We start from the raw sequence: 22507 nt of genomic DNA, 5'->3' as shown, positions 1-22507 counted from the left end.
ACCCGATATTTGACATGCAACAACGATGATCGTAATTATAATCTTTTGGGGTTTCATTACACTCTATCTTTTTATAAATAAAAAAAATTGGGAACACACATTTTTAAATGTTAATCTAAAATGTGAAATGAAAATCTTTGACAAGTGGTGCAAGTCAAGTTAACATTTAAGTTTAAAGGTTTTAATGTACAAGTAAGAAACCAACACGTTCATCTTAAAATCTATCTCGAATTGTGTGAAACGCTTTCAATCACCTGGCCTACCCTCGTTTATCAAGAACTGGATGTATAGGAAATCCAAGAGAAGTACGGTATTTTATTCACTCTCGCTAAAGTATTTATCTCAATTGTTTCTGCATTGGCAAGAATTTAATTGTCTTTAGAATTCTAGTTAAATTAAACTGGGTAGAGAGCAGACAATGTATTTATTAAGAGCAGTCTTGCTCATTTTATCTTTTTCGCCTCAAAAGGAATTCATTTCAAAAATAAATATTATAATATGACTAATTCAGTTCATTTAAGTACAAGAATCTATTTATTTCGGTGACAGTAATTAACGTAGTAATCCATTTATTCGAAACCTAAATTCGTTAAGTCTAAAACAACGCAAATGATTTTTTATATTTAAAAATACTTATTATAATATACCCGAAAATTTATAAATATATAAATGTATAAAGAATTCATTTGTTTACATCTTTTAACAAACGTAAAATATAGGTTACCCGTTTAAGTATATGTACAACTAAAAATAAGTGTCATTTTTATAAAGACTATACCACTTTTAGCTGGAGGCACTTGGCGGAAGTTTTCAGGCCTGCTTTACTTTTAATATTATTTTAACTATCATCTATCTTAATTTTTCTGTAAAAGAAATTTGGCCAAACCGAGTCTAAACCATGCCATTGATATGCCAGTGTTTATGGAACGATGAGAGAAGGATATTAGCCCAAGATTAAGGGCGAATCTTTTTTAGACCGTTTCTAAGTTTGATTATTGGGGGTAATTTCTAGTGGTAGTTTTCACAGGTGGCAACACTGAGCAAATGTTGAATGTACTGTTTTATTTTCATGTAAATGTAAAACCATACCCTGAGTTTCAGTTTGATATCATGTTTAAGACACTGAAAGGCTTGTTTTATTATATTACTAGCAGTTAAACACGGCTTTGCATGCGATTTCTTATCGCATAACAGGTACGTCAGTAAATAATAATATGGGACTCCTGCCGCATTTATAGGGACTGTTAAAAATAATAACCAAATTACTGTATAAATTAATCATAAACAGATATATAAAATTAAGAAAATATTAAATCGATACAATGCAAAATACTGTGCAAAATATAGTAAACCATTTCAAATACAATGATAATTTTTCTGAACTGGTAAAAACAAAACTCTAATTATAATCAAACAGTTTTAAAAAGATTCAAACTGTTGTTTTTTTTTATTTTGTCATAATATCATAGAATAAAATGTTCCACATATGAATTCAGAACATATCAGAAGGTCAGAGGAAGTCGATAAGCTAACCCCATCCTTCCTAGATGCTATAATATATTAAAACACTCGTCGCTTGCTCTAATGTTCCAGTCTGTTCCAAACAATGTAAATTGACTGTGAGAATTGTTTTACAAAATTGGAGACTCGCAGAGAATAGTACATTTATTCAACCATAAATGTACACAGTAACGTTTTGTGTAATGTAATTCAAAATTATATTAAAAGTAACAATTAATTTTTTTAAAGAATAGAAAAGACATTTTTGGCTGTTGATTTTTCGATCTGAACCTTTCACAAATTCCATCTGTAGACTTGGAATGTTCTGCAAAACTTCTTTTTTTACAACTAAATTGCAACTCATATGAGTTCTACGATCATTAGACAAGAATGAGTTCTACGATCTTGCATGGAATTGGAATTTGTCTGACCACCGTTGAAAACCATCACTCAGTAGGTTGACATAATTTCTCATTTGTTTACTAGGGGGTGTAAAAATGTCTTCGCCAAACGATTGTCTATTGTTCTATCAGTCAATAAGGAAATGTGCTGTTGACTGTAAATTTTGCATTGAATTTAATAAAAGCAGCAGTTTGCGTTACACGTACAATAGTTGTTATAATGGCCTAACCTTAGTATGGAACTATCTTACGTTTCTCCGTTAAACGTCGTCCCCTACAAAATGAATAAATATTTTAATAACAAAGTATTTAACCACCAGACTTTTGATACAAACTGAGCTTATATTATTGTACTTAATTTAAAACCTACTGCAAAAATATGAATCAAATTAAAACAGGTATTCATGTGTGAAATTTAAGTACAACATTGGTTTGTAGATATTATAGGTTAATGTATTTGAGGTATTTTGTTTGAAGTTTATTTTTGACGATGGAAGGATTGTGAAGGAAGCAGGACTTTTTCCGGACATTTTCCATCGTTCAGTGAAACAAAATGTGTTAATGATTTTTTGTTTCACTGAACTATGGCAAATGTCTGAAAAAAATCCTATTTGAGGTATTTTAAACTTTAAAAAAATCTAAACTTCCTGAGATATGATATTTGCTTTGGACGGATAGACGGATACCACCTCAGTCATATGGTACTACATATTACGGCCAATTACGAGCTAATTACGGGTATAGCGTCACTTAAGACATAATTTTATACTGATACATTTAACTGTTATATAATAATAGTTAACAATTTACTTCATTTTATCGCTACGGAGCCTAGGTATCTACTTAGTGCAGGGGAATTGTATTGCCCATAAAGGTGTTTAAAGGGGCAAAGGTACGATTACAGAAAGGCGATATCTTCTATAGTTAATTGCTTACCTGATAACCTTTGGAATTGGTATGGTATATTCTTGTTAGATTCAATGTATCCTGCTATAATTTGAATAAACTCTTTTGTAATAATAAATGTCACACGAGAGAAAGATTGTTAGGATTTGTTTTCACCTTCTGGTGTTTTATTCTATTAAAGCTTTAAAATAAAAATGTTAGATTATATGGTTAGATTTTATAGACATTTTAATGTCATGTTTAGTATTGGACAAAGGCAACCACTAAAATTCCTTATAAAGCTACTATTGTTGTTTGTTTTGAAAATAAATATAGTTTTGAAAAAAAATTATCATTTAATTAATTGAAATAGCTGCAACTTGGTAGTGAATTTATTTTTTATTCATTAAAATTAAATTTCTCAGCAGAGTTGTCAATACCATACTGGAAGCGTCATGCCTCACCGGCCCCCGGCCACTAGATTAATAATGTAGTTCCACCATAGCTCATTATAGATTTTAACTCAAACTGGAAACTTGTCCTTTTTAATTACTTTGACTCTAAATAATAACAATCTTTGGGGGTTTCTTAATTAATAGAGATTCCAGGCTATTCCACTAACTGACTGCTTATTATCTAGCTATAGTTCCATCTGTATATTTAATTTTGACCACTTAAACCTCCAGGTCACAGGATCCCCTTGCCCTCTAGTAAACTTTATTCAGTTAATATTATCTCTTTTAGCACCTTTGGTGGAGGGGGGGTCCCATTAAGCCCTGGGAACACCTGACACCTGGGAATCCATAGCTTCTATAAGCATACTTAAGGTATAGGTGGTCCTAGCCTAATAAAGCTATGAGCCACTATAACCCCCTACATTTTGTGAGTTCTAGGATACTGGATTTAAGCTAAACCTTACAGACTGTAATTAAATAAAATTCTAAACACTTATTTAGATGATTACCTTTATTTTCCAGTGCGTAAAATATTTGAGTTAGTTTTTACCCCCTTTTTTATTAATATCGTCCACGAGTAGGCTATTTACTATTCCGTTTTACAATATATTGCGGTATTCTTTATAATAGTCCAAATATAATCATAATACTTCAGAAGAACCTTGTTAAGAAAAATGTCCCTTGTTAATACATTACTAACAGAAAAGTCGGCCCAGGAAAATTGCCTCCTTGCCTGTATGTAAAATGTATAGTCAACCAAAATAACAACTTATTGTAATTTTTTATTAGCTCTCGGAACTTTTTTATACTACTTCAAACTTTCATATCAAGATAAAGATAAATAGCAAAACCGGCATTTTAATTCAGAATACATGGTCTGTTTCGAGATAAGGCAATACAGTGAAGTTATTTCGACCGTTTACTCTCACCCGTCTTCGTAAACAGTAAACAAATCTTAGAAAAGATTACATAAATATTTATGTACCTTATGTATTTTATATATATATATATATATATATATATATATATATATATATATATATATATATATATGAATACTGTATGAACATATTAAGGAACAGTCAGGTTTGAGAAGAGATGCACGTAGAACTTTTCTAAATTTGAAACACTATTCAGGTGAGGCATGCGAGCCCCTATTCCTAAGGCAAAGAAGAGAAACCGTGTGAAATCAAATTGCCTGGAAAAGAGTGAGGGGGTATCCCCTAGATTGGTCAAAACATATAACCAAAGATTACAAAACTAAAAACATTTAAAACTAATATTTTTTTAAGAAGACCATATTTCTAAATACAACTACTGTTTGATGACTTGGACATCATTCGATTTTCAAACTTAATTAATATATTCTTAATCTATTCAGATATTAATAGTTAAATATATTGAAACATGAAAGTTTAAAAACTCGTATTAAAAACACAAAATATAGCGGTATTTTCTTTTATGAAAAACACTCATTAAATATATATATAAGAAAAGAGTTTACATAACTTTACTCATATTAACTTTATTTGATTTTAACATCTTGCAGTTTATGTTTAATAACAGATTGCTGGTCTAAATACGTTTGTTTAGTAGCACTCATATTTGCAACCTCCTTCAGAGATTTAACTGCAGAAATCAACTGTTCTAAACCTATATAAAGTTGTTTACAACTAGTTTGACTATTAAAAGACACTCTGCCTTCAGAAGTTATGGAAGTTTAACTTCTCTTAGAACTGCTTTATCTTAGAATAACTCATAAACTAGTAAGAACTCAACGGGAAGTAGGGCTCTACTTGTGCAAGGATAAACGTTATGCCGGACTTTATAGTATTATGAGAGAAAGAGCATAATTCACTCTTTATGGTAATGTTAGTACATTAGCTTAGTATACTTAATGTCATTGTCAGTTTCCTTCTCTTTATGAATATGTCAGTATTATTATATTTTTACTTTATAATTATTATTTACTTTTTCGTATAACGGTAACACTATTCAAACGGTAAATACTTTTGAAAACAAATTTCACTGTAATGTTTTGTCAAATTGGTCTTTCAAAATGTGCCATACCCTGTATTTCTAAATATGTTTTTTATTATACTTATTATAAGTAGACCGGTCGGAATATCATAATACAGCTTTGTGCGTAAGAGTGAGTCTACCCATTCCGTGATTTACCACCTTATAATAATATTTTGCGTGACTAAAACATGTAACCCTCAAATAAAAAAAATATTTAAAGAGTACTACCGAAACAGCGCAAAAATAAGATAACGAGATGTAACCAATAATTCATCACACTGACTGTAAACGATGTGGGCAAACGAAATCAGCCAGGAATAACGGCAAGTAATGCAATTCGAATGCAATCTGCAAATAAAAACAAACAAACAGGACTAACACTGCACGGTTTCTCTCAGAAAAATAATTATTTTGTTGCTTTATTTCATTTATTTCTTTTATTTATTTTATGGTTAGTAAAGTAAAGGCTCTTACAACTTTGCCTATTGTTTTCATTGGGTATAAAAAACTTTGCTATTCATTTTATAAGCTATTTTAACTATGAGAAAAATAAACATTAGAATGGTTAGTGTGACATTTTCCATTACTAAGTATTAATTGTAGTTGAATTATTTCATGAAAAATTATAAATGTACACACAAAAAATCTATTACTTGAAAATTTGATTTTTAACATCGTATTACCTGATACTTGTTTTTAATTTTTATCCATTGTACATCTAAAACTACACAAACATTTTTTAATCTTCAGAAGTTACCAAATGTCACATTTTTTATTCGAGTTGAACATAGTTTGAACTTTTCCACATGAGCTAAATATTCTGCGTATTATACTGCTATCATTTATTTACATTTTATACTTTTAATTGTTAAAAATAAAATTCAGTTTATAGTTCTTACTAAAAATAGTTTAGACAAAACAAATGGTTTGAGTTAAAAAGAATTTTAAAGAAGTTTAAAATGAGATGGAGCCATATCGTTATGAATGTTTTGGCTGCTAAGGCAGGACCTTCATATCGGCTGGTAAGGCAGAATCTCCATATCAGCTGGTAAGGCAGGATCTCCAGCGAGGCCAACATACTTGCAACACTTTAGAGCTAGATATATAAACGAGCATATACTTATACATACCATCCATGAACTCGGTGAATTTTCAAATCGAACATGAAGCTAATAAGAAGATATTTATTTAAAATTGAATAGCCTAGTCAATTAAATCTGGTGTAATAGGTTGGCTGAGTTAGTAGGTGTATTTTTCGCACTAATTAAGAAAATCATACATGTCGGCTTCTCCAAAATACGTAATTGAGACAGGCAAGGTGTGTATTCAGCTATTTCCAGGTGAAACTGGCCAAATAGGATTTATAACGTAATTAGATTATTCTCAAGTCTTATAATTTGAGTGATCAAGAGACCTGAGAAACTGAATGTGAGGTAAATTATGAGATCGGCCTATTTTCCAGAATGTCCTAGAGTCTGACGGAACTAAGACAACGAATGCACCATATTTCATGTTTGCTATAGTATAAGCTGTTATTTAATGGAAAGTATATACCACATGAGACGTATGAGATACTTTGAGCCGTTGTGTAGGTAATAGGTGAGTGGTATTATATTTTTATAGAGTATATTTACACTCTTTCCGTCACTCCGTGTAAGAATTAGAGGATGCCTTAGTGAGAAAGAGGGCAGCCATCTTTTGTTATATTTCTTGCTCCTATCCTATCCTTAAGTCCTAGTAATATTACCCTAATAGGTGATATACAAATCATTGATTGTCCGAAGCTCAACGAATATATATTTTATCATTTGTAATTTATTAGGTACTGAAAGAAAGAGGAATGATTGGTGAATAAAGAGGGGGATGTGTAGTTGTATCTATGGATACATGGGTAGATGGATAAGGGAAAAGAGAATGACAATGGATGAGTGACAGAGGGTGAGAAGAAGAGGCGGTGACAGCAAGTTGGGGGAAAGGAGCATATAAGAGAGAGTAAGGATAAAAAAGTGAGACAGTGGATTCAGGACATGAGTGACAGAGTGTGGAAAGACAAAATTACAATGGGAAGATAGGAGGAAAAGGAAAGTTAGGGTGAGAAATTGAGACAATAGAGAATGAGGAGCAAGAAGAAAAAGAAGTCTAACAAAACACTAAATTGAAGTTTTTAAAGTAGATATTAACATTAGCTTTCTTAGAGTATTATTTCACATTACTGTAAGGAAAGATAGTTAGACATAGTTATAGTTCATGATGACTTCTCCTTAGTAGTCTTAACTGAAGCCATTACCGTGTTTATATTGCAAGTTGTAGTTTATATCAATAATACTTATGTTAATACATTAAACTCCATTCATTTAACGAAAGTACAGTACGTTGCCCTGTATAAAATATTCAAATCACTCATACAATTTCATAACAAAAAACATTATGAAATAAAGGCAAATATAATATGTTTTAATAATTTCTTCAAAGACATATCGTTTCAGTTGTAAGATTTTATGGTTCTACCACCATGCCGTCATCATTCAAACACACACGAGACTCTACAAGTTTGCTTTTGAATTGTGGAAACTATGAGAATAAACAAAAATACGATTGCTGACTGTTTTAGGTCGGTTAGGAGTTAAAATGAACCTAAATTTGTAGTCAGAGAACTCATGTGATTGCGATTCACAATCATTATAAAGAAAGGTATTACAAATTTTTGTATTAAATCACCTGTAATACCACATTGGTTAAGCCAGAAATTTTAACTAAAAGACAAAGACAGCTTGTAAGTAGCGTTGTTATAGTAACTGTCATCCATGTAAGAGTAGTATAGTCTAGTATTCAATAAATACAGTTTATATTAACTCATTTAGTATCTCTGAAAGTTTTAATGACGTAGCGTCAGTTACATTATAAACAAATGAGGCAGTAACAGAAGTGAGCCGACTCCCGTAAGTTTGTAACTGGTAACTGGAGTCTTGTCACTCACTCTTCATTAAGTTTACAGTGAATTACCTCTCCATCTTGAGTATACGACTGAGATTGCGAGTTATTCAAACGATTAGAGATGATTAATTAAAACAAGTAAGGTGCACAATCATCTTTCGTTGTTTATGTTTTTTTATTTGTTGAGCTGTTTATGGCAGATTTTGAGATCGAGAAAAAGTTGATTCTTTGAATTTTTAATTGTCAATTTAAATTTGAGAGTTTTGAGTAAGTATGAGAATATCGGATGGTTTTAAATAGGATTGCGGAATTAGTATGAACACTGTGTTTGACTCTAATTCGACAAAATGCACTCTATTGTCTAGTTTAAATTAGCAAAACTGTAATAACGATTATGTTAAAATTCTAGCAGAGCTCAAATACTGTGCTTCTTCCTCTTCCCATCTGTATCACAGTTTTTGCTTGTTGTTTAACGTTTAAAACTACAGTTAAGTTAATATCTGGATTGTGTTTCGTATCAGAAATTACTAAAACAACCCAACAGTGTAGCGGTATTTTCCATGTTACCCGAGCGCCAAGTATTTGGGTATCCGGTAGCTCTTTCCGAGGCTTTTAACAATCCTCGTATCATTACTAACAAGTTTAAATTGTTTAAATAGTCATCATGAGTTCCGTATAGCGTGCCATATAATTCTTTATACAAAATATTCTTTTTGTACCCATTACAATTTTGACCGATGATTTTTATATTCATGGAGAGGCAAAATAAATTTATTCAACTGCATTTAAGAAATTTGCTGGAATTTTAGTTTAGATATGAGTTCGGTTTGTTCACATTTTATCAACTTACAACACAAATATAATAATAGTACGTCAAGAGAACAATGAAACATAAAACAAATCTGATTTAAGATGAAGATTCAAGAATAAAAATATTATATTTTTCCAATTTTCGTTTACAACACGTTAGAGGTTAGTTGGATATGTTCTTATACAACTAAGTCCACACAGACTTTAGAATTAAGGTTGCATCGCGTTTTTTGAAAGGTGAGCGAATCATTGCTTACTTAGAATAACACCTTCGAAACTAATGAAGGATTAAATATTTTAAATAAATTTTATATTATAAAGTACGATACTAATTTGTATTATATGTTATAAAACAAAAAATAATATACGAATTATGTACAGAAGTAATAAAGACAAAATTGTCGCATCTGACATACTATTTCAATGAGTGCGGTGAACTTAATACCACATTCCATTAAATATGGGCAATTTAGATTTTTTGCTGATTTGGGCTGCTGAGATATATTTTATTGCGGAAGTAGATTTATATATTTTTTTAATATTATCGTGCAAATTCCCAATGATGATAATTTTCAATTTTTATTTGTGTGGTGTAGCGGATAAAATAAACTTTGTTAAATAAAATCTTTAATTTATACTATATGTTTATCTTAAAAAATACAATCATCGCGTTAATTATATTTTACTTCGTCTTTTGATATCCAAAGGCTATTTTTTTATTTAAAATTGTAAAAAATATCAAATACATAAATTAATGTACTATAATTACTTAATTATTATTAATACTTAATTATTAGTCAATCTGGAAATCTAATTAATTAAAAGTACTAACTAATGCATAAAACGGACACTTGTTGTAATTATGGAATTACTACAACAGAATGGCCATTAAATTTGTAAATTATTAAATTTGTAACAAACTTTTTCTTAAATGTATTCAAGATTAACAAATAATAATGCTAAGTTGGTATTTCCTATCATGTATCATAGCTTTTTATTACAATACATCTTAGACCTCAAGTTAACTTACCATACTTTATTTTATTCAAAAAATAACAAACTAAAATGCTTCTGTTGCAATACTTTGGACCCAGGTATGATTATTGTTTACTATTCTAAACCAGTATATTAACCGTTACTACGAGTAGTATAATAATTTTGTAACACAAAGCCAGTTACTACTGTGGCGGCCATGGTTGTATTAATGTACCGGTTGTAAAGGCCACATTGTGCGCATGTATCACACCTAATTAGTTGCTGCCACACGTCATTCATGCGATAATGTTACAAGTTAGTTCACTTAGTCTGTCACATGAGAAAGTGCCTCTGTCTCTCTCGTGATTATCCATTTACTTCATCCAGGTCAACCAAAGTAAAATAAAATGTTTATTTTATCTTATCTTATTACTTGATTGTAAGAGGAAAAGTGAGGATTAATATTAAATAAATAACAAAATGTTTTAAATCTCAATGTTAAAATGCATATTAACATGATAATTTCTCTTAAGTAATTTAGAGAAATCAATAATGGTATAATAATTAGAAAACGAAGTATTTGGTAACATTTTAAAATTCAGATTTAGAGTCGCAACTCATGAATTTAAACACCATCTCGTTAAAATACATATTTACACCTTAATTTTACTATAACGTAACAGTAAAGCTAACATGTGGAAGATAACTTATACATATCATAATACATGTTTATGTATGTTTATATCCATATAGCATAAGATTACTGTAGTGAACAAGTTGAAACTCCCAACAATTGTATTTCATTATCAATTCACCTGTTCCATTCCTACATACATAATGGGGTAATATTTAAATTTCTCGTATTTTGTTAAATTTAATGTGTCTCTGTATTATCCTTAGCCTATTCTTTAGAACTTACTTTTAGGCCAATATCGTGTTTCTTTCGAAAGACTGTCAATCGCATAAAACAATAATATATGTATTTTATAATAGAAAAAGTTATCGATGACCCATTGAGACCAGTGTTCAAATATAACGCTAACGCTCAGCAAAATTGCAGGGAGTGACATGAAATCAGTGTTTTTCATATATAAATGAAGCGTCATGAAAATATCATAACGGTTTTTAGGTCAGATCGTTTTTGAGTTCGTCCTAACTGACAGAAAGACATAAAAAACTAATATTGTTTCAGCCCCAATAATATAAATTTCATAGTATAAAAAAAATTCCAAAATAAAGCCATGCACATTTATGATTTAAAACTTTAGGATATTTTCTACAATTAAATTTAACGTTCCGATAATATCTACTCAGAATCTCTTTAAAAAAATGCCATAAACTCTTACATAACGTTATAATTTCGTACTAATTTCTTAGAAAGGTTTTGCTCTTAGGCTCTAGGACTCCAAAATAAATGCGGAAAATTGCAATTTATAATAATTAATTGTTATTTAATTCAGTTACATTATTATGTTCATCTCTACAGGGTTATATATAGACTAATTACCAGACATTCTACATAATGCCTGTTCTGACTGGTACATAACATAACAATCCCATATATGGTTATGTCTCAAGTTATCAACTAAATATCCGATAAAAGTGAACTTAAGAAGAGCAAGTTTTAACACTCGCCAACATGATCTATAGTAGGTCACGCGATGTCCTGTCGTGTCGTCAGGATGTAGGACATGTGATCTTATGTGTCCCGAGGGTCGACCATCCCCTCTCCACTCGTAACATCCCTGCCCTCAATCTGGTGTGGCCTTCGGACATTTGCCATTTTCCTCAAGTTCCTATTTATTTTTATTCCCTAGTATAAGTAATATAACTCTGTATTGTGTTATTTTGTATACTCGTACTAGTCTCTCTATATAAATAATAAAGTAATGCTAGGTTTTAAATTTTGATAGAGATCTAATAAGTTTTATTCAGAACAAACAATATGTTAAAACAAAGGTAAATTGATAAAAATATATCAAATTATTTTATTTACATGCATGTTTGCTTTTTTACATAAAACAAAATTACTAGAAATGTTCTTAAAATTTACCAAGACACTTTTTTAATATTTGATATTATGATAGGTTTCTAATTTATCTAGACTAAGATACTTTATTCCCGGGACTAAGTAAACTGACAAAAACCTATTATTCCAGGATCTCGGAATTTTCCTCAAATGTACATACAGGTATAATAAAGTTAAAATTTAAATTGAGACCAACATTTTTAACAGATAGTTTTTTTGCCTTTTAGTATGAGATAGCTTAATATTCCGGTTGAAAATTAAATCAAATGTAATCTAAGTAAAGCTTTTTTATAGCCACACTAGTTTCGAGTTATTTCATTGTTAGTACTCCAATATCACCAAAGGCTATTAAGGACCATCAAGGCTACCATAGCAACTAATTCTAACTTGGATACCCTTCCTTTACTTTGATGTTTAATTCAAACTATAATCTAATAATCTCAGGTCCCACAACATAGTTTTCAAACTTCTTGATTAACAATTTTTAACTTAGTGGCTCGCTGCCCTGAAGTCTGACATATTTAACTTATTAAAGTCTGTTGTATTACCAAATGTCTAAATTTTATGCCTTGAAATGCAAGAATGCATTAACGCTATTTCAATTTTTAATTTTATATGCAACATTTAAATACCTTATTAAGATGTGTTTTTTTAAATTAACTAGGTATATGTTGAGGTACATTGTTCAATATTTCTAATGCAGGGAAGGCATATTGACTGTATTGTACAAGACATTTAATGGTCGGAAGAACGAACCAACTGACCTACTGCTTACGGAAATGACATTTTTTAGTATTATTTATAATGTTGTATTCCAAATAGTTTTTTATACAATAATGACAGTTATTTTGTATTTTGGATTCAAGATTGAGACATTTTTAGAACCCAAAATGTTTATTTACTTGCCTATTGAATTATTATTATTATTTAGCTTGTCGAGGTATGTTTTGGAAAATGAACTCTCACACTTCTAATTTATTTCTAAAAATTCAGTTATTTATATAACATATAGCATATTACAATACCGAACGAAAAAATAAATACATAATTAAAATTACTATTAAGCTTTTGATACTAGATTGGCAACTATAACAGTAACCGATTATCATAAAATCTCGTAGTTCTTATTTGCAAGAAAAGTATGTTCCTCAGTAAAGAAAATTAATACGATGAGTGGGTTTGTAAGGTTGAATAGTTTGAAAAGTAATTTTTACCACTTCTTGAACTTAGCATTGATTATTTTATAGTGAATAATAGTAAAAAAATACTAGGTATACATTTTATGTAAATTAGCCGAATCTCAAACTTATTTGTTTTTATCTTTATTTGTAGTAATAATCTAAGTTAAATATATTAATAAGGGAAAATATAGTTTTGTTACAAATACACGTTCCCAAAATTTGCTAGATTAACATTAATTCCTTTCAATTATCACTTTGCATATTTTTTGTATAAAGGAACGTTATGAATGTTTGATATTGCACAAGCACAGTATAACCTAAAGGCGCAGAGATTAATTGTATAAACTGAGAAATGTCAAAAGCAGTGTCATCTGACTTTACTACTCTCTGTTTTATACTCCGCCGTTTCTCTCTCTTTCTCCGAGTTACCATACTTCTCTCCAACCAATACATACTTTTACACACTTGAAAAAGTACAGATTACGATAAATTAAGTAAACAAAATTAGTCGGCTTCTAATACTTCATAAGTATTGTGTATTACGATATTATATATTAACCTACATAAATGGAACTGAATTAAATATAAAATTTAATAATGGACCCGACATTAGTTCACGTCTACTACACAGGCTATATTGAGATCCGTTGGCTACACGATCTAGGGCGTCTGAACTTAGGCACTAACTGTGTAAACTCCGCCAATACTTGTAAAAGTTCATATATAACTCAGGTCATCATGTTTCAAATAAGATATTCAGGGTTGAAGTGAAGCCGTTCCTGATCACGTGATGTTTTATAGATCAGGTAAAATACGTTGACCAATGAAAAGAGCAATCACCTTATTCTACGCCAACGTCTGTACAGCACGTATACTACATGTGTTTAAGTTAGTATAAACAACTCAAATGTATAATAAATTATTCAGACAACTAAATTATATACTACAAAGAAACAAAACTATAAGTATTATACATGTGGTATATCTGTAGTACGCATATAGATATACATTACACAGTGTGTTATAAAATATATAAGGAGGAAATTTATATATATATATATATATATATATATATATATATATATATATATATATATATATATTGGTAGAAATAAATGTTTAAAACTAAATATATTTAACGAGTTCTTAAAGTTTTATTTTACATGACCTAAACTCCGTCTTCTTGTATAAGTTTAAGTTTACATCTACTTCCCTTATCGTAGTTTGGCACTCCTCAATTAAAATGTCTATATTTTATTCCAGTACTATACCAAATTGGGAAATGTTTAATTAAATATAACATATAACTTCTAATCGGAACTTACATTTATTTACTATAATGATTGTACACAATTTGAACAAACGACACTGTTTAGTTTAGATGATGCGATAATTGTTGTGTTCCCCCATTCACGCAATGTAACTCATGAAGTGACGTGACGTTCGTAATTGTGCTCGTATTCCCATTATCCCGTTAAACATTGATAAAGTTTGTTTGAACTTAGACAGATATCCAAACCAACATTTGTGTTTATAAGTAGCTTGATGAATTGATGATTAAAGCATTTATCTGTACAGCACATTCGTACCTGCATTAACAACTGTCTTGTGAAGCAAAGAATAATATTATTGAATATTAATTAATTATTTTCTGAAAAACGTTATACAGAAAATGGAATTAAATATAATCACATACTGTGTTAATATGTTTCAACGTTAATACATAATTAAACCTATAACACTGTACTAAAACAAACTTATATTAAAAATCATTAAAAGTACTTACATTTCAGGCGATTACATTTGAATTTTACTAATTATGATTATTTTTATAAACAATTTACAACATATGAAATACACTACCCAAAATTAATTGTACAAATCATAAGACTTTGAAACTTATGTAAGATATTAACAAGAATGCCCTCAGGTATAAAACATGAACAGACTTTTCCGAGATGAGTTAAACATTAAAGAGAGATATCTCGTCTGACAGGTTGGTAGAACTGACGCCTAAGGCGCCTTCTTATGTGAAGCTAGCTGTAGCTCTTCATGTTTTTTTCATGTGCTTGAGCAAACGTTCCTATTACTGAGGTAAAAACATTCAGTAACATTTCTTTGTAATGAATGTTCAACAAAAGTTAATAGTATTTTCAAGAACAATATTAAGCCTCCATGAGATACCTAAGCAATAGATCAGTCTACACAAAATCTAATAATGTAATTTACAAATGGTTTTGGAGGAGAAAGATAAAGTGGAACCTTCCCAAGTCCCATTTATATCACAAAAATCCAAACTCCGTATTAAAGGATAGTGGGAATGAGAAAGGTCATTTTCTGCCGTAGAAGGTTTCGTGGCAACTTTACAGTCTAATGTGGCAAACGTCTGGGCCAATTTTTGACATATTTGTATGAAAAGATCAATACGATTTTGTTGGACAGTTGTAAAATAAATTTTTTACATAGATCTTATAAATATATATATATATATATATATATATACATATATATATATATATATATATATATATATATATATATATATATATATATATATATATATATATATATACACGATAAAACATCCATAAAAATGTATGTTCTTGTAGATTATTATCAATTACTTATAAAATAGTTCTTTCAGTGTTAAGGTATGATTCATGTAAAAGCATTAGGTCTTTGAATACGAATGCATATTTCTTTACTATATATTTACTTTAAATATATGTATATGACTGTATAATATTTGCAATAGATCTGGATAGAGTAGGTTTTAGTTTCGTTATCAAGAATCAAGACTCCTCACCATCAGTTAAAATAGTTCAGTGCATTTCTATATGGATCTGTGAGCTGCTTGATTACTTTGGACCTATCCCACGATGTAATGAGTCCCATTGTTGGAACTCATCGCTTGGTCCCGTCTTTCTGTCCATTTACACGTCCAGGAGCGTCCCTTGGACGGCTGTCCTGCCAGTTTACTGTCGGAGTCGTTCTGAGCGTAACATGTTCCGGTAGAGGTTGATCAGCAAAGGTCTCGCCCTGTGTCTTCTCGTTTGTAGTATGAGTCTCGTCTTAGAGCTCACCGTGTTATGAAGTAACAGAAGCGGTCTTATTTTCAAGGTGCGAGTGTATTCAACCCTCCTTGTATAATACGTTAGCTGTAGCAGTGCCGTCTTGGGTCCCGATACCCTTTATGGACACGCTTGCAGTAGTAATGCTGCTACGAACTTTGTCTCATGTGGGACATACATATGGATTCCTTCCAAACTTGTGCCTCCTCGATACCATTGACTGTTGTAGTGACAAGAGCGAGGTGTCGTAAGTGGCCCGTTCTTCCATGGACTTTACTTCAAACCCCTGGAGTCCCTAAACGAACGGGAAGTGCCGTCCCTGAATGCAGCATAGCACGATGTGAGAATGACGTCCGTAAGTTGACATCAATCCTTCTACAAACCTTGCTTATTATTATCTTTAACCGCTTTCTTCCATCTGAGTGTATCGCTCTGTAACTCTTTTGATATTCCTCTAAATCTCATTGGTCAACCTCATAAATCGCAAAGATTCATTGGTCCTCCGGGCCGGATCTTTTTCTCCAAAATATTCAATGACTAAAGTTTCTTTCAATTTTAAGTTTGAATATACCCTTTTAAGGCGGATATCGGATACATCTTTTACATCAATTATTCTCTCTATTGCAAACTTGCAATATCTGTACGTAATTACATTTAGAAACCGATATACTCAATCATTTGGAAAATCCATTGAATGATTTGAACCAGTATTGTTCCGGTACATGTTCTATTTGTTCCATATACATTTGTTCCGGTACAAACACTGATGGCTATGTTAAGGAAAATGAACATGTGCAGCACTGCTGGATCTCTTCATAAAAATTAACTTTAGTTTGGAAAATCTGTTAAAATTTGGAAAATATATAGTTTGACGTTTGCCATTGTTCTGATAAAACATTTTAATTGACTAAAATGTTGAGGCAAACAAATACCTAATTGTTTGTCGGCGGCTTATTTAACTGTTATTGTATCAAAACTTATTTCGGACTTATCGTGGCTAAAATTTGATTATATTTAGTTTCAACTTATCAATTAATAACCTGCAATGTAAAAACGTCCAACGTAGGAGCACGCCACAGCACGTGTTACTTAACAAGCTTCGCTGACTTTGCATCTAAACTTTTTAATATATATATATATTAAAATATATATCATATATATAAATAAATAAATATATATATATATATAATAAATATATATATATTATATATATATCATTATTTTCGAGATGTCCTGTGGGTAGACAGCCGACAATCATACAGAATAGAAACTGACACATTCGCTCAGCCAAATTCCATGATTGATCATGCACCATCTTATAGCACATTACTGTCTATGTAGAAATACAATCTTATGCAAAATTTAAAATCTATGGATGAAGTCTCTCTCGAGATATCTTACCACATAATAATTTTTCCTGATTAAGTTAGGTGTTCAGAGCAGTGTTCAAATAATAAAAGTTCCAATGGCTAGAGAGGGTACTACAACGCTAGGGTGTGCTAAAATCCAATATTTTAACCTACTTATAACATTGACTTTCCACTCTCCTATTTTATCGTTCTACTTTATAAATAAAAATGTCACATGTTCAAATCACACGTAATTGTGCCAAGTTTCTTCACAAATTTATTTTTTCTGCTATTTTTAGTAGCTATCATAGTTAACTATAAGGCAAATTAAAAAATACTCACTTAAGCTCAGCTAACTTCCATGTACTTACATGAACCATCATCAAACTCAGTGTTACTCATATAGATATAAAGTTTCATGCAAAGTTTTTAATCTATAGGTAATTTATTGTCCGAGATGTTGTGTAGACTGACAGACAAAAATGAATGTCTTGGATTGATAGGTTTTGCTAAAGGTCAGCCAATTAAAATCAAACCTTTAATTTATAATTAATAAAACTCAGAATATTAAAAACAGTTGGCAATGTTGGAGAGAAACACCTACAGCGTTAAGTTAAAACATGCATCCTACTACTATAGTATCAAATTATCGCTTACGTTCCGCAATATATTAATTAAAACTATTTGGAAAGTCTGCAGTTCAATGTGCAACATGTCATACATTGTTCGTAGTTTTATTAATATGGTGTTACGCATTTTACTTTGTGTTTATTTTAAATTGAATGAAGACTAATTGAATAATTTATGTCAAATGAGATCAATTAGTTAATATACTAAGTTAAATTAATTTTTTATGCGCTACAAATATCAAAACCGCATTTTCAAACACTCATTGTAAAGAGTCAAGGAAAAACTAAATTCACTATATTACAATAAAACGAAAATTCCAAGTTATAAAACTAGAATTGCACCAATAGTACTCTACACAAAGATGTTATCTCGTAAACGATATATTCAGTCTGCTGTTACACTATAAAGAGCCTCAGTCCCTAAGCAATTTCATTTACCAATAAAAATAAGTATATTCAAACATACAGTAGATATAAGCTAGACCGTAAATCTAAACATACTTTGGTGAAGCTATAAAACTAAAACAAATTATAAAAATGTTATATTGCTGTTAGAATACAATATATATGGGAAGTAACAGTCAATACTTGCCTTTGATATTAACCCTACGGTAAGGAGTTTTACACATTAAGCCCCAGGCGTTTATTTTCCTCTATAGAAACTGTAAATGTCATAATTATAAATCTACACGTAGGACAGAGTGTTAAGATAAAAGTAACAAACTTTGAGATATTTGACAAAAAATCATGTTTGTGTTTGTTTTGTACATATGTGAGCGTGTTTATATGCGTCAATCATGTATAATATTAACACCATTTTGTAAGGTATATCAACAGTAGGCGCGCGCGCACACGCGCGCACACACACACACACACACACACACACACCCTCGCCTCGTCACTTTCTAAAACGTGATTATTAAAAATGTTAATATGATTTCCTATATCTGAAATTTCTCCAGTTTATTCAGAAAGTAATCAAAATATCTTGCTGAAATTTTCATCCACTTTCATCCACAATTTAATAATACTATTGTTGAAACTTCTATTTTTCATATTCCGTATTACTTAATTTTTAGGAAATTTGATGTCTTTAACTTTTAAAGAAAATTAAGTCAATTTTTACTTTCCCATTTCTAATTTCTTCTCCTCTCGTTATAAGAGTGCTGCAGGAGTTTTGCGATCGTCCAGGCTTCAGTGTAGTCTCTGACATGAATACTTTTCTGATGATGATGAGGACGTAGACCCCTACTTCCAGCTACCACCTCGCATTGACGTTTTTGCTGAAGCAGAAGGACTCAACCTACCAGGCAACTTTCTAGATGCGCCTTTTTGTGATGGAGAAGACAACCGCATGGACGTGGAAGCTCCTATTCTAGAACCTACGAGATCTAGAGAAATGAATGAAAACCAATCCTCTGCCTCCAGCTCCTCCTTTTAAAGATTTGTCAGAAAAGCCTAGACTGTACTAATCCGTTGAAATTTTTAAGAAGTATATTCCTGATGAGCTGTTTGAGAAAATGGCTGAGAGTACAAGTGTACCGTTATAATATAATACATATTTTCCCAACCCAGTTACTGGTTACTGGTTAGTATAAGTTACATCCGATTTTCTTGGAACTAAATTCTTGGCGGATTGATAACCTAATTGGCACGCTTATTAAGTATTTCTCTCGGGAACTTTGTTGCTGCCCAACCTCGCTATCGAAGCTACACCTCGCGCAGTGTTAGACCAACAGTATGAGCGTACTTCTGGTGTAGTTAATATTTGATAAACAGAAAACCTATAAAAATATAAATTTTTTTGTTGAAGCTCCATTGCAAAATATAACTTGACGATTTAATAAAGTCCTAAACAATATTGTATACAATACCAGGACTATAACTAACGTTGAACTTGTTACAGATCCGTTAAACACTCATATGCATGTGTGACAAATCGAGTTAAGTAGTGAAGTTAATGTAGTTCCTGCAGGCACCGCGGGGAGCGCTTTGGGGACTCAACTTAGTTTAACTTTGATGGCGCGATTCAAAGTCGGTATTTTATGCAAAGGTGCTGCGGACCAGCAACTTTGTACAACCACTAATCTACTTCTATTGGAAATATGGCAGATCCGTTAAAATAGTTGATGAAGGTGGATTTTTGTTTTCTTACTTTTAATGTCATCGATAAGTCAAGATTGCAAAAAATCTGCAAGGAGCAAAATAATTACAGACAGTAAAACATGGTCTAGCTCTTAACAATTAGCTGTAAAAACTGTGCAACAATCTTTGCGAACTTCTAGTGAAGTAATAATTTCAACATTTTGTTAAAACCGTAGCCTAAATACCTTTACTTATCACCGCTAGTAAGAGTGATCCCATTACTTGATTCCACATAAGTAACGTCAGTAATGTTTCCCCGTATAGCGTTTCTGTATGGGTTCAACTATGAAATAGACATTAATTACCTAGTAGTATTTAGTTTGTTTACTACCTCAGACCATTAGTTACCAAACAGATGAGTAGTTTCTTTTTAAATTTTGATCCTTTATCAATCTCATAGATTCCCATAGTGGTCCAGATGGACACCCCAGAGATCTTGACTACGTTGACGTAACCAAAAAATTGGGTGTAATCAATTCGTGAGCGATGGTCCTCGAAAGTTGATCTGGTTTCGATGGTGAAGAACTCAAATTTTCGCTTGACTTCACCTATCAATATAGGCAGATATTAGATAGTAGATGTGAATTAGTAAATTTTTTATATATAACTGTCGTAGTGAAAGTAGGGAGGATTCCTGAAAGAGAGACTCAGTTGGATAACGCACATTTTCCCTCAACCCTGCCTTTAGTATACTCTTTTGCGTAATGAAAAGAGGTTCGAGGAGCGTTTTACACGCACCGCCCCACGCAATGTTACCGAAGGAAAGAAGTGACTGAACGTAAGCATAATACGCTAATTTTATCTCGTTTCCGTCTAAAATTTCACTTAGTTTCCTAAATGCATAAATATACTTTCTAATTTTGTTAAGGACATAATCAACGTGCTCAGACCATTTTAAGCGAGAGTCAAAAACAACCCCAGGTATTTATAGCGTTTTACGATCTCTATTTCTTTGCACCCACATGTCGAATTGGAGTAACTACCGCACTGATGAATTATTAGATCTGTCAAATTATATTCTGTACTAGAATTCAAAGAAATAGGCATAAATTTTGTTTTGGAAATATTCATTGAAAGAATATTTTGTTCAAACCATTTTTTTAACGTCTTTAAGTCACTCATTGCATTTAATTTAACATCTCGCCAGTTTTTTCCTGAAATGAAAATCAAACTGTCGTCGGCAAACAAATGAAGCTTCCCAAATAATTTAATTATGGAAATATTATTGATATAAATCAAAAATAAAACTGGTCCTAACGTACTGCCCTGGATTACCCCGTAATCGACAGTTTGTTCGTCACTATTATGTCCACAGATTGAAACTACTTGACGCCTTTTTTTGAAATAACTACTAAACCAAGCCAAAGCAGTGCCGCGGACGCCTATAATAGCTACTAATTTGTCCAATAAAATACTGCGATCAATTGAGTCGACGCCTTTTTCAGGTCTAAGAATATGAGCATGCGTGTATTGTTTTTAGATAGATTGGTATTTAAATCTTTATTTATGTAAAATAAAGCATCATTTATACATTTGTCCCGACGTGTGGGTTTTTTCAAACACTGTACAAGTCCGTAACCGTTAAGACAGTTTAAGTATCTGTTTGTAATGTCGTCATTACATGTAAGCAAGTCTATGTTGGCGTCTTTCAGAAAAATGCACCTTTTCCTTCGTTCCATGTTATTGTAATAATCGTCTAGAGCGTCAATAAATCTATTTACAGTACTATCAAATGTTCTGTAAAAAGCTAGTATGTTAAAATGTTTGTTTGAGTGAGTAAAGTCTAGTGAAATTCCATATACGTCCCCCAATGTGGTTTGTGTTGCAGTTACGGATAACCGCTTGTTAACCAAGATAACCACGCCGTCATTCTGGTTCCTAGTCTTATCAGTGCGTACAAGGTCAAATCTGTCAATGTTCAACTTACCCTCATCCGCCCTCAGCCAACACTCGGTCAGAACAATGATATCTAAACATTCCACCATAGAATTCAAGTAAACAAGCAACTCGTCTATATTTTTTGTAATGCTCCTAATATTAGTATGGAATAAATTGATATGGTCTAATTCGCTATTTAAAGAAAAACTATAGAATTCTTTATATTCTTCCAAGCTATTTATT

General features: G+C 31.3%; 1 protein-coding gene across 1 annotated transcript in view; it reads left to right on the top strand.

Annotated features, from left to right (window-relative positions):
• The window catches only part of LOC124357505, a 296137-nt gene that overhangs the window by 266554 nt on the left and 7076 nt on the right, over positions 1–22507 (top strand). The gene's annotated exons all lie outside the window — the stretch shown is intronic.

This window comes from Homalodisca vitripennis, chromosome 3, assembly GCF_021130785.1.
Source record: "Homalodisca vitripennis isolate AUS2020 chromosome 3, UT_GWSS_2.1, whole genome shotgun sequence".
Classification (NCBI taxonomy): Eukaryota; Metazoa; Arthropoda; class Insecta; order Hemiptera; family Cicadellidae; genus Homalodisca; species Homalodisca vitripennis.
This window is presented reverse-complemented; position numbering and strand designations above follow the sequence as displayed.